We start from the raw sequence: 9,516 nt of genomic DNA, 5'->3' as shown, positions 1-9,516 counted from the left end.
GATGAGTTAATGAAAAAGTGCACTTTTAAGAGAGACATACTCACAAATGTGTCTTCTTAAGGAAATATATGTACATATAAATTGCAATCCAATCCTCTGCAGAAATTGCATGCTAATGTGAATTGGCTTCCTTTGTGTAATGACAGCCAGACTGACAGACAACAGTGGACAGATAACCCAGAAGCAGGAGGCCACTCTCAGCATGCTACTGATGTTTGTGCTTTTTTCCATGCAAGCCCCAGGGCTGGGGGAGTCTTACTGTAGTGATTTCTCTGTAACGGAAACAAATTTCTCTCTTCATTGCATTCACAGAGACAAAACTTAAATGTAGTCATCCTGAAGATCAGTCACAGTAAAAAAAAAATAAATTCCAAGCTGGTGGCTGTTGAGGGCCCCAGATTCAAGGCTGTTAGGTCTCTGGGAGTTACAGCAGCTGAAACAGAAGTTGGGAAGACAAGAGCTTTTGACCCAGAAATGCATTTTACTTTTTCATGCTCACAGTTCTGAGCTTGCAGAAAGAAATATAACAGCAAAATGTTCATTCATGCCCCAGCCCTACTTCAGCAGACCTGCAAGCAGGTTAACATCAGTGCAAGGGGAAGCAGAGCAAGTGCTGCAAAGCCTACACAAATGCACTATGGCCAATCTCTGTCAAGCCCCAAAGAATGCTTCTGGACTGGGGCTACTGACCTCCTCTCCACAAGCCCTGCTGCCAGATTAGCCTTTTCCTCTCCATTCACTTCAACAACAGCCCTCACCCCTGGGAAAACGAAAGAAAGAGCAGAAAGATCAAAGCTCTGCACGTCTGTAATATTTTATTAGTTCCTTGCATCTGTTATGCACCGATGAATCACTGGGAAATAAGCCCCCTCCTGAGAACTGCTACCTTTTTGTGGTTGGCTTCAGCTAACAAGCATCCTTTATCAGTTACTCGTTCAGTCTGAATGAGTTTCAGCTCCTCATTCACAAACCAGCCCCTGCTCCTTGAATCAAAGAGCCAGGAAGGGGAGGGAAGGAGGAGGATCGTGCCATGCTTCTGTCATCCCTTTTACACTCTGCTCAGTGTCTTCTGCATAAATGGAGATTGGGAAAATCTGCGGGCTCTCTCCCAGCTGTGCGTGGAGGCTTTTCCTGCTGAAAGAGCAGGTAGCATCAATAACCTTGAGCAAACAATAACCCAGATTCATTGCTGGGGTAAGAGAAAGATGTGGCATGCTGCTTTTGGAGAAAGGAAAGCACTATGGGGGAGTGGGGGAGAGAGACAGATTTCCTGACTGCTCCTGAATAAGGTAGAGCAGAGGGAGTTTCTTGTAATGGGGCAAACTGCTTTGTCCTTCTACTACCACAGGGCAAACAGGCACCTGAAAGGCTTATTGCATAGATAAGCTCCAGAAAAATGCTGTGCTAGGGAAACTGAGGGAGCTTCATGCATCAGTGGCCCTTCCCTCTTCAAAGGCATCACCACAAGCATAGTCCTGCTTTCTCCAGAGCTCTGAAGGCTCTCTCCCTTCACAAGGGCATGAGAGGTACAGACTTCAATAGCACAGACCTCTGTCATCAAGTGGAGGCTATGGGTTCACCATATTTTAAGGAAGACCAACTGGTAGCATCTTAAAATGTTCACCTTTATGTTGAACATCTACTTTCTTTAAGTAAACAAATCAATCAGTTCCCACTCAATGGAAATAACTTGAGTACACTAAAACATTCCCACAGTTCACTTGGCTTTAGCCTTGTCTCATTGGAGTTGAGCTCCTTGCCTGAATATTGGCTCAGCTACGTACCAAAGCTTCTTTTCACCAAACACAAGAGCACTTGCCCACACTGGGCAGAAAGCCTTGGGGCCATATAATTACCTGCTTCAGAAAGTTCTGCTCACAGCATCCTGGGTCGGGATGGCCCATGGAAGAGCAGGCCCTCATTTTGTATGAAGATTCTATCAAACTATTCGGGCAAGCTCTCCATCTACCTACAAAATGCACTGTAAGGCACAACAAGCTGGAATTACCACCTGTGACCTCCATATCTAAACCAGAAAGGAAGAGCCAAACTAGGGGATAACTATGAATTTTCCTGATGCTACCCCAAAGGAGAGGAATGTTCTCCCATTCTTGGTGGAGCACTAAAACCAAAGCACACCCCTGGGGAGACCTCTTCTTTCTTGGGGGATATTTTGCTCATCCACAGGATGGTCCCTGCTGATTGTCCCTTGGGCAGCCTGACTTCAGTATGCAGCCACCATGTAGCTCTCACCAGAAAGACAGCAGGAACCAAGCAGGTAGCAAAGAAAGATTTTGAAACCAGCACTCTTCTGAGGTCTCTCTTCCCTAAAGCTTAATCACTCTCACTGAGTAATTTCAAGGACCACCTTCAGAGATCATTTGGTACCACTGCCCTTTTGCTCACCATTCCCCCCACCTCCACCCCTGACCTCCAGCTAAGGGTTCTTCTAAGCACTGGATACAGAAGTGCTTTTTCTTTCCTCTCTTATCTGCATGGCATTCAGAGGGTGGAGAACAGCTCCGAAGCCATCTGATGTGGCCCATTTTGCCATAAGTATTTCCTGAAGGTGGTGATTCTGGATTGCTTGGCAAGTACAGCAACCCTTCACTGCTTCATGAAACTGTGTAGAAGTATTTTAAAAACAAGATCTGTTGCTATCATCATCATTGTGAACCCACATTCAGCCTCACAGAACAGCAGCAACACTGCAAGTGCTCATGCCCTTTCTTTTCCACAAAGAATCTGAGCCATAATGAAATTCAGAGGAAGTGTTTTGAAACCACCTCCAACCTACAGTGCACCAGCCACAGCCTCATCACAGAATAGCTGGCTGGCCTGAGCATCGGAGTGGATTATTGTCCCGAGGGTGCAAAGTCAGAGATGAGGCTGCTGCGTGTCATTAAACAAACAGATGGAGAGACAGCCCCAGAGGCTCAGACTCATCCTGATGCTTGCTGGCTCTGTGAAAGCTTGTTACAAGAGCAGGAATAGCTCCAGAGTGAAAGGAAAAGAAGTGGTCATGCGCTGTAGTCTCAGAGACTCAAGCTAATTGATGATGGAAAATAGAGGCAAGAAGGGGACAGAAGGCTCTTTCCTTAAAACAAGCGCAACAGGAACAAGCATGCTGCAGGGCTTTGCAAATACAGAATGAAGCCAAACTGCCCTAGATAGCCTCACAGGGCCTCAAGTAAAATGAGAGCACTGCTCAAGAGGCAGCAGCAGCCATGCAACTCATCCACTCCTGCTTATCCTATCAGGCTGAGCCAGGAGTCCTTTCTGAGCACATGCTGAGCACACCTGCCTGGAGAGCTGGCCACGATACCCTTCCAGCATGGTTGCTTCAAGCTCTCTCCCAAACCTCTGACATGAATTCTGATGGGAAGCTGTTCCAGCCATTCCTGATGGACCTGAGCTGCCACAACACACTGCTGTGTGTCAGGCCCCTTCTTCCTTTCACCATATTCTCATATGACAGCAAGGACTCAACATAAAAATGGTTCTCCACCTCATCTATTTCTCTTCCTCTTGATAAAGCTCTGTTCTGTCCTGCTTTGAGCTCAGCCTGAAGGCAGCATCATGTCTGGGTGGTAAAAGAGGTGCCTCCATGGTCTGAGCAGCTAAACATTTCACCACTGCTTGGGACACAGCAATTAAATCCATTCCTACTTGCTCTCTCATTTCACTCAGCATTGCTGCTATTTTCTGTTTGCTTTAGCAATGTTTGCCTAATAAAGTTAGTGAAATCTGTCTTACATAGGGAGATAACACAACTTACAGACAGCACATATCATTAAATCAAGATTGATAAGAAGACCAAGCTTGTTCCTTCCAAGTCTTTTCCATCTCTGTGGAGCTCCTAGGTTCTGAAGATGCCTCATAGTTTCCCTGCTTCTGTGCTACCCAAAGGCACAATCCAAAGAAGAGCAGTGGAGGCAGCTTCTTCCATATTCACGGTCATGGTCATCAACATTTACATCAAAGCAGTTGACCCTGTTGTGAGAAGCGGATTAGGCTAAATGACCTCCAGAAGCCTCTTCCAATATGTATTATTCTCTTCCTATCACATTCCAGAAATAAAACCACATTGACATGCAAATAAATACCAGTTCCCACAAAGTTTTCATTTCACTTCTAACTACAGTCATTTGTTAGGATCTATTCAAATTTCCCTGGACTTTGTTTTGGCCTTTAGTGTTCACTGAGAGTCAAAGGCAGCTTGTTGCTGTCTTGCAGCTAAACCAGGCCCCTGAAAGAAGATTAAGGACTTGATTTGTCCTAAATCCTGTTCAGTCTCCTTAGCAATGGAAGCCACATCGTCCACTGAAGCATCTTGTGGCTGGACCTTACATCTGAGGTGCCTGTTGTCATCAGGACTTTGGGAGAAAGCATCAAGATCTGCAAGTACAGAAGCACGAACCTGAAGACCTAACTACATTGAACGAAGGGAAAGTTTTCTTCCAATCTTTTATTCAGCATGAGTGAGTATATCACCTCCAGCTCCAGGGAAATCTCACAAATAAACTCTGAGAAATCACTGCTTAGAAAGATACTGCAATTTTTAGAAACAAAAGAAGAGTAGAGTGCTCTAGAAGTTTCCAGATGGGGATGTTGCAGCCCATAACTTGCCAGAGAGACTTTTGGTTTTTTTTTTAGTTTTAAATGAGAAGCATCTTATTCACCTCAGGGAGAATGACCTCATCCACCTACCTGCTTCTGGGCAGCTTTCGTCATGGTTAGAAACTAAGTGATGTCTCTGGGATGGCAATGAATTTCTCACAGAGCTATTCTGGCTCAATTCATGCTAAGCTGGTATTAATATCACTTCCTTTATCTTCATTTCTGAAAAAGGCTTCAAGCATTAACGGCTTCAGTAATGACTCAGGGGTTTAAATTCCTAAACCTTTTGAGAACAGGAAATTAAAGCCAACATGAACAATACCCACAGATTAAATATATTTAGCTGCTGTGATTCTTGCTGGGAAACTCAGAACTGTTTAGCGGTGCTTTTCATGTGGCTGTTCCATGTGGAAATGATGGTAGCCTGCATTTGAAGTCAAACCAGAAAATTAAAGAGGGTGGGGGATGCAGGAAGACATTTTATTGTTTTCCTTGTGCTTTCTGCTCACCAGCAAAGCTCCTCCAGGCAGGAGCTTCACACTAGATCCTTCAGCATCAGAAAAACAACTAAAGGAACAGCCTTTCATTAAATGGTAGGGCAAAGGCCACAAGGAAGGGAAACCACACTTCTGTGAGCATGTTCTTTCCTTCCAGAAGGAAGAGTGGAAATGTTTGCAGAAGTAGATCATGCCTGCTCTGAGTAAGCATCAGCAGACAAAAGCTGTTCTCCATCACACATCATTGCAGTAGTTCCTCCCAATGAGATAAACAGGAAAAGCAGGCAGCTCCCAGCATCTTCCTCCTCTTTTTGTGCTGAGGCATCCTTTTCTGCATTTCAACCATGACTCTCTTGAGTCAGGAATCAAAACTATCCCTTAGGGCTGCAGTTCAACACCCTGGCGGCTATGTTCCTCCTCCTCCTCTCTCTCAGGGCTACTCAGGATCTCAGCTCTTTGTTTTTTCCCACTTCATTAGCTAAACAAACAATTACACTATGTAAAATACCAGCTGGCTAGTAGTCTGGGAGATACAAATGCATACAAGGGATCTTGGAGACAATTTTAGAAACAAATTGTGCCTTTGCCAAATGCAACCTCTTGCATTAGAGTGGCGGCTAAGCATGCAGCTCTAGCTCTTCGAGAGCCACTGTCTCAGGTGGATGAAGAACTGTCATTGAGATATAAAGACCTGGGCTATAATACCTCTAAGGCTTTCAACTAAAAGGCTGTGGATGACAAAATATCTCAAGTAATTCTTAGTATTACTTTGGGGCTTAACAGAAGACATTAGAAGGACATTTATGCAAACACTTAAATGTCTGAGTGGGAGACTCAGATTTCCCCATAGCTTTCAGCACCAAATGTTCTTCCTCCTAGAAGACATGTTAAAGCACATGAGGAATGAACAGGTGATCCAAGACAGCCAGCATGGCTTTACCAAGAGAAGGTTGGTGGCCCTGCCTGTGACAGAGGGACTGGAACTTGATGATCTTTGGGGTCCCTTTCCAACCCAAGCCATTTTGTGATTCGATGTTTAAACCTAAGTTCTCTCAGGAGACCAAGACTGCAGTAAGAAGTGGGGAGAAAGGCATTTGTGTGAAGAAATCCTTTCCTCACACACTGGTCATTCAGCTCTTAGCCAGAAAGGCTAAGGCCAACTTGGAATTAAATCTGTCAAGGACAGCAAGAAGGACTTCTTTAAGTATATCAACAGGAAGTATATCAAAAGGAAGACTATGGAAAATGTGGGCCTGCTGTTGAATGAGGTGGGTGCCATGGTAATGGAGAACATTGAGAAGGCAGATTTACTAAATGCCTTCTTTGCTTCAATCTTTAAAACTAAGACTGGCCCTCGGGAATCCCAGACTCTGGATGTAAGAGAGAGAGTATGAAGAAAGGAAGGACTTCCCCTTGATTGAGGAAGATCTAGTTAGAGATCATCTAGGCAAACTCAACACACACAAATCCATGCACTCTGATGGGATGCTGGGAGAGCTGGCAGAAGTGATTGCCAAGCTACTCTCTATCATCTTTGGAAGGTCATGGAGAACATGAGAGGTGCCTGAAGACTGAAGGAAAACCGATGTCACTCCAGTCTTCAATAAGGGCAAGAAAGAGAACCCAGGAAATTGCAGACCAGACAGCCTCAACTCCGTCCCAGGAAAGATGAAGGAATAACTTATCCTGGATGTAATCTCCAAGCAAGTGGAAGAAAAGAAGGTTATCAGGAGTAGTCAACATGGATACAACAAGGGGAAATCATGCTTGACCAATATGGTAGCCTTCTATGTTGTAACATCCTCATAGGTAAGCTAAAGAAGTGTGAGATAGATGAGTGAACAGTGAGGTGGACTAAGAACTGGCACAACACAGAGTGTTGTGATCAGTGACACGGAGTCCACTTGGAGGTCTGTAGCTAGCTGTGTTCCCCAGGCGTAGGTACTGGGTCCATTCTTGTTCAACATCTTCACCAATGACCTGAATGAAGTGATAGAGTGCACCCTCAGCAAGTTTGCTGAGGATAAGAAGCTGGGAGGAGTGGCTGACACACCAGGCTGTGCTGCTGACCATCAAGACCTGAACAGGCTGGAGAGTTGAGCAGAGATTAACCTGATGAGCTTCAACGAGAGAAAGCATAGAGTCTTGTACCTGGGGAGGAATAACTGCACACATTAGTACAGGTTAGGGGATGACCTGCTGGAAAGGAGCTCTGCAGAGAAGGACTTGTGGTGTCCTGGTGAACAACAGGTTGGCCATGAGCCAGCAGTGCGCCCTTGTGGGCAAGAAGGCCAATGGGATCCTGGAGTGCATTAAAAAGAGTGAGGTCAGCAGGTCGAGGGACGTTATCCTCCCCCTCTGCTCTGCCCTGCCTTGGTAAGACACATCTGAGATACTGTGTCCAGTTCTGGTCTCTCCAGTTCAAGAAAGACAGGAACTACTGGAGAGAGTATAGGGGAGGGCTACAGTGATGGTTAGGGGCCTGGAATATCTCTTGTATGAGGAAAGGCTGAGAGACCTGTGACTGTTGAGCCTAAAGGAGAATGAGAGGGAATCTTATCAGTGCTTATAGAAATCTAAAATGGCAGTTATCAAGCTAGGCTCTTTTTGGTGGTGCCCAGCAACAAGACAAGGGGCAATGGGCACAGACTGGAATACAGGAAGTTCCATATGAACATGAGAAAAAAATTCTCTACTTTGAGGTGACAAAGTGCTGGAACAAGTTGCCCAGAGAAGTTGTAGAGATATACAAAAATCTGCCTGGACACTTTCCTGCACAACCTATTCTAGGGAACCTGATTTAGCAGAGGAGCTGATCTCCAGAGGTCCCTTTCAGCTCCTATGATTCTGTGATTCTGTAGGTTATGGCTCCAGAACCCACTAGCAACCTGGACAGAAGAATACAAGGGGTGGAGCCCACATATAGCTCGAGGATGACAAGAACGTTTATCCTTTTCGCTCACTTTGCACCAAATCCTCTACAAAAGCATAAAACTATCTCATAAGAACTGCTGGCATAGGGTGACTAAGTTATTCAAATGAGCAAAATTTGTCATCCAACACAGCCTGCAAGAACTTCCCAGCTGCAGAAGAGGCTGTTCTGCAAAACAAAAAGACCCTTGCAAAGCCCAGACACACAGGGCTCTCCGACTTTCATATCAGCTTGAGCCAACATTTGTGGTTAATGAGAGCTGCCTCTACCACTCACAGAAATCCCTGGGAAACTTTTATCAGTTTCTGATGGGTTTCAATCATATCTCTGAGGTTAAAAGCAAATAGTTTATCTAGACCGAGCACATGCTTGTTCTAATGTATGTATGTGCCAGAACAGACGTCACGGAAACACTCCATGCCAGATGCCACTGCCAGAACATCCCCAGCTCCATGCAGCCCAAGGCATTGGTGGTCACATCATGTCCTCACAGCACCCACTCATTTGGGACCTCTGATGTATGACTCAGAGCAGTGCCACCATTGTGACTTATAAGTAGGACAAGCAACTTATTGAAGAGAACTGGATTTTCTGTAAGCAGAATAAATAATTTAAATGCTAAAGCAGCTAGCTTTAGTGCTTTCCTGTGGCCTAGTCCTGCTTTTAGGAGTCTTAGGGAGAAACATGACAGAAACTGGAATATTAGACTTTCTATTCAAGATTTCCTTTGAGCTCAAATCTCCTAATCAGAATCAGTGAACAGTTTGATTTGCCCCACTTCGCTTACAGAGTCAAAGAAAGCTATTCAAGATTTGCTTCACATAACTTTAGGTCTCAAGTCACATCTCTGTGGAAGAAAATACTCAGAATGATCCCGAGAGACAGCTTGACTCTTTTTTTTGAAAAGAAACAGCCTTCCCTGCTGCCTCCCATGCCATTAGCCAAGCAGGCATGCCATCTTGCTATTGGCTTTAGAAAGGTCTGTTCATTTTCGGGAGAAATGTGAGTATGCAGAAATACCTTGGATGTGCAAACTGCTCTGTGTTGAAATCCAGTTCAACTACTTCAGGAACACACCTCTACCCTTGGTTGCATTGACTTTACCTCAAAGGATCCTCATATGGCTATAACAGGGCTGTGGGCTCCTGACCCACATGATAATTGAAGCTAGCTGTGCTGGACTGGACCGGAATACCTCTTGTGACAAGAGACCAGTGCCACATTTCCCCTGTGGAGGAAGTGGAGAGGCTGCAGCTGGGGGCTGTCCCAAGCTTGGCTCCTTGGCCAGGCCTAAGGTCTCCTCCTTAACAGACACGTCAGAAGGAGATCTCTAACTTGAATTAGAGCAGCCTATTCAACTTGTTACATGAGATGAATGCACAAACAAGCTTAAAACACTAAACACTAAAAAAAGCCATCCATGAGCACTGAAGATCATGAGCAGGTGTCGAGCTACTGGGATGACCA

This window comes from Gallus gallus, chromosome 12 (genome assembly GCF_016699485.2).
Source record: "Gallus gallus isolate bGalGal1 chromosome 12, bGalGal1.mat.broiler.GRCg7b, whole genome shotgun sequence".
Taxonomy (NCBI): domain Eukaryota; kingdom Metazoa; phylum Chordata; class Aves; order Galliformes; family Phasianidae; genus Gallus; species Gallus gallus.
Note: the sequence above shows the minus strand (reverse complement) of the source record.